Raw genomic sequence first — 5,152 nt, forward strand, 5'->3', positions numbered from 1 at the left:
TTTAGCCGGCAGGTTGCTCTTAAGTTGGGTGGAGGAAAAGCGGTAGCGGCGATACTTTCCCGTGGAGGCAAGGTGTCTTCGGATGCGTCTGAGGGGCCATTGCAAACTTAATTCCCCGGTAAGCCGGCAGGGGCTGTCCGCGGCGAGTAAGTACCGTGGGGTGACTTTCTTTGTTTGCGTTTTAACACCGCGTCCCTCGTTGCGTTACTCGCCGGATTCCTGCGAAAGATAAAGGGAGGACGCGGCGTTCAGCAGCGGCTCCCTCGGAGATCCCGGCTGAGCGCATCAGCCGGCTTCTGCTGCTTTTTTCTTCTTTTTTACGGCAGTTGAAACAAAACAAAGCTTTGTTTGAAAGGTGCGCTTTTTAATCTGTTCGTGTCAGTAAGTGACGGTATGTCTTACCGCTAGATAATATCTCCCCGTTGTAAACTTTTTTTTTTTTAGAAACTCATTAATGAGTTAAAAAATGCTGCCTTCTAACAGCAGGTTTTCCTGAGGTGTAAACTACTTGCATGCAACTTGTTCCTAGGCAGTTGCACGGGAAATATTACATGTATTCTTTCACCACCTCTGCTGTCTTTCTGCAAAAGAAAAGAATTCTGTGTAATAGATACGTATTTCCTATTTACCTGTCTAACCATGTGGAAATATTCAGCTATTTAGTGTGTAAAATACCTTACTTTAACGCTGAAAACTATTTCGTTTTTGTTTTGTTCTCTGTGAAATCCTAAAGTCTCACTTTTAGGAGACTGGAAGGTGAGCTTTAGTAGTCGTCCCAATAGTAGGATAGTCTGTCTCCTGGGTTTTATAACTCAGCATGCAAAAGTTTATATGGCTAAGTTATCACTGCTATCAGTGCAAGTAAGCAAACATAAAATCCCTTTATACCCCCAAAGATTTACATCTTTTAATTTTTTTAAGTTTAAAACTGAATTCAAGCTCAGTAGAACTATTTTTGTCGTCACAAACTTTAAGGTGCCATGTTAAATTTCAATCAAACTCTTTTATCCACAGAGATTGGAGGTCTGCTTTTCCTTGCACACCTGATGAGTTCAGAATTAGATACAGTAGTAAGTAACTGCCATACAGGTAAATAGTCAAAATTCTGTGTGAAACTTTGTTTCACTCCGGATTCAGAATCTTTGCGTGCTGTTTGAATACAGCTGCTGCATTTTCCTTTTAACAGCAAAGATCTCAAAAGCATAAATCAAAGTATCTCATGAGATTAACTTATAATGTGGAGAATACAAGCATAAAACTTATTGGAGTTTAGTCACAAGTTGAAACTGTTCTGTTAATCTCTGCGACAGTGTACATTTTTTGAATAACTTAACAGCTTTACTGAAGTAACATTACCATATGCTTTCATCATGTGTTAATTTTCTGGATACCAGAACAGACAGACTCCCTCCCTCCCAGAAAAGCAAAAGACACTGTTAAGTTTTTTGATTGGAAACTTAAGCATGTTGAAACAGCTAAACCTGATTTTTTTTTTTTTCTTCAATCGGGCTACATAAATAATTGCTTTTAAACAATTGAAAGAGTAGGTGTAACTACAGTTCGTACAGCCCACAAAGCCACATGATCTCTCGTAGACTTCTACAGTAGGAACTTTGTCATGACAGTTTAGTTACTGCAGTAATAAGTTTTCACAGTGCAGTTGTGTCAAATGGCATCTGTTGCATATGCCGATCAAAACTGATCTTTAAAGTAAATAGGTGATGTTTTGATTGGTGGAGACATTTTAGTGTTAATAACATTACAAATCAAAGAAACTGGTGCACATATGGGGGGAAACCCCCACTACATTTATTAAAAGTTAGTGAAAGATTTCAGTAGGCAAGCATTGTAGAAACTGCACTAAAGAACCTCTTTTAGTCCTCAAAATGCTCTCTGATGTTTCCCTAGAGCCAGGTAACAGGCCACGCTCACAGGGTCTCGTTCTGCTAAGGTAAATTATGTAGCTTAGTCTTACAGGAGGTCCTTCTGGACTTAACTGGCAGATCTTGTGTGTAGAAAAGGGATAGCAGTGGGACTAATACTCATTGTGACTTGGGCTATGGGGCCTGATTTAGATTCTTTTTCTACCTGTGACTTTTATTGGATTGCTGGGGGAGTAAATCTCTCAATGTATGCTTCCCATTGATACACTACGTAGAAGATAAGATTATTTTGCCTGTGTTTTTGTTGGCTTGCTTGGCATTGAGATTGCCGTTGACTAAATTCTGTATTTGATGCTTAAAACTTTAAAATCTCAAACTATAAACTTTGAAGTCTAGATACTGTAAACATACTGCTAAGAGAAACAGTCTTTATATAAAAGACTGGTACCTCATCCAAATCATCTTCATTTGTAAGCTATCAATTTGAGGTCTGCAAGTCCCAGAATTTTGCTTGTTCTTATACCTTAATGTGAAGATAGTAAAACTACATTAAGTAACTAAGTTACTACTTAGTTACTATGTTAACAAAATTATTAACACATCAACACCATTAACATAATTTGTATTTGGGAAAAAATACTAAAACAACTTAGAAATACGAACTATCTTAAGTATCCCAGCGCTGAGTATGCATATAAATAAAAATGACCTGGATATGCATATAAATAAAAGTTATCCGAATAACAATTTCCAAATAGGAAATCAAAGTTTGTTTGAAAGTAGCTTTTCAGAATAAATACGGTGTGCACTTCTTATAAACCTAGGGCTATGATGTTTTATTAAGCAAACGGTTGCCTTATGTGTTGAAAATGGATGCAGAAAATCCTAAACTGGTCATATTCCAAAAATAATAAAAAATTTAGGAGTTCAAAGTGTAGCCTTTGGCTAAAAAGTTTCTGAAATTCAGTCATTCTGGCTCACTGTAATGAGCCATCTGAGTTTATATCTAACACATTATCGCTTTATCTTAACACTTTCATACTTTCCCTTAGTAGTTAACTGTCTTTACAACTGGCATTGTTTAATACTTTAGATATTTATCAAGATTATATTATGTTGATTTTTGGATAATCCTGGATCAACATTTTTTAGTTTCCAGTAGCTCTGTAAATTATGACAAGATGGAAAAAGTGTCATGTAACAGAAATGATTAACTTGTTTTTATCTAACATGGTTAACTGTTCAGTTGAGAGATGCTTTTAAGCTCTCGATTGTGACTCAGCAAACCTTAGAAGTTGCTGCTGAGGAATGGATTCTCTTACTGGTAGTTGCGTCATCGTGTGTAATAGGCTGCCTGTTGCCAGTTCTAAGTGGACTCTACTTCAAGTTATTACAGAAAAGCAGCAAAAAGTGTTTAAGGTATTATGGCACAGAAAAATATTTATGCTAATAGTAAAACACACGTGTTCAAATTTTAATGAGGAGTTTGGATATCTTAGTGCAGTCTAATGCATCAGAGTGTGGTGCACGTTGTGTCTAATGTGCCTGAGATGTGAGGAGTAAATTATAAAAGATACAGACAGGTACAATGTTTTACATAATCTTTGGCAATGAGCTGTCTGAAGTGGTGTATTTATTAAGTGTAGGCAGTGAGTTACAGGATGCCATAGCATCAGAGTTCAAGCTGGGCTTTGGAACTCAGCATAAATTAAAAAAAAAAAATCCTAGTGTAACTGAGGAAGAAAAGAGGGAAAGATCTGATCAGATCAGCATAAGATCTGATCATTAAGCAATTTTTGATAATAGACAGCTTCCAAAATTCCAGCAAAATGGAGTAAAAGAACCTGTTTCTGTTGATTACTTAAAAATGATGTAATGATTTCTTAACATGTCTTTTAGGACAGTCTAATGGTATCTTAAATCGCTCGGAGTTTTGGAAGTATTGATATCAGTTATTTATTGCAGGGTTTTGGTTGGGTGTTTTTCAGGGTTTTTTGGTTTTTGTTTTTTTTGTTATGAAAATGTTCGTTTACTTGGCAGTGTGTTGGGGGGATGAAGCCCTGGAGACCCAAGTGTGTGTTTATTCCCAGGACCAATCATAGGCTGGGAAGAAGAGTACATAGGGGAGGAATAATATTGTTAACCCATTGAAACGGTGGCCATTCCAACCTCACACTCATTTGCCCTCCCAACCTTTCTTTCATCCAGCTTTAAGACCTTATAAGTAGTGGTTTCAGCTAGTGACTTACTTTTAAAAGCTCATTCACTTTTTATTGTTTGCTCATTCACTTTTTATTGTTTGCTATGGTTATAGCTTTAGTCATGTAACTTAATTGCTAGAGGAAGACAGACACACTTTTTTGATTTTCTTCCAAAAGGGTACTAGCTAAGTTTTCGTTACTCCTCTCTAATATTTCCTATAGTTTGTGTGGATCTGAGTCTTAAATTCTTCTCTTCTCGAAATCATTGACTTACTAACGGCTGTGACTGAATTAGCTGCTTCTGAGGTTTTGGAATGAACTGTTGACACAGGTAGATTAATTTGCTCTAATGCTTTTTAGTGGGCAGAGAGGTAGTCCGTGGAATTTCAGCCAATGCGACCTTTCATGTATCTACTTGAGCAGGTAGGAATTAGGGGAAAGAGAAATAGCTGTAAGAGAAAATGTGAGTGGAAGGAGGAGACAACATAATGTGATACCTTTTGAGCTGAGACGAACAGAACTAGCGTGAGGATAGACACTGAGGAGAGGCTGACAGCCAAAGATAGAGTGGGGACAAACTAGGGCTAAAATGTGGGAGAGAAGGTTAGGAAGAATGAAAGAAGAGTACAGTTAGGAGTTAGTATGAGTTGTATAACAGACTGGCCAGGGAATAATATGCTAAAGGAGAGGTAAGGGAAAAATATTTAGGATAAATAGGGAAAGGTGAAAGAGAAGAATGTGTACCACTTAATCAAAGTAATCAAGTCAAAGCTAGATTACTTTCTACTTGCCGGAAAGGAATTTTTCCCCCAAGATTTTGTTGAAAGCTTGGGCTTGTTGAGGAAGCATTCTGAAGCTTTGATTTGTTATCCTGTGAGACTTTAGGGAGTAAAGACTTGCTATAAACCCAGATGAACAGGGCAGTCCCAAAGGTCTTGTTCCTGAGGTTTCTGCCTTTCTTCCTACCGCAGTCTTGCCTGGATTTAGGCATTGGAAATGGTACACTGACTTCTTCAAAAGGGAAAGCCAGTGAGGGTGTGTCTCCATGTCTGTCTTGCTGTTCCAGGC

The sequence above is a fragment of the Pygoscelis adeliae genome, unplaced genomic scaffold (genome assembly GCF_000699105.1).
Source record: "Pygoscelis adeliae isolate BGI_AS28 unplaced genomic scaffold, ASM69910v1 Scaffold167, whole genome shotgun sequence".
Taxonomy (NCBI): domain Eukaryota; kingdom Metazoa; phylum Chordata; class Aves; order Sphenisciformes; family Spheniscidae; genus Pygoscelis; species Pygoscelis adeliae.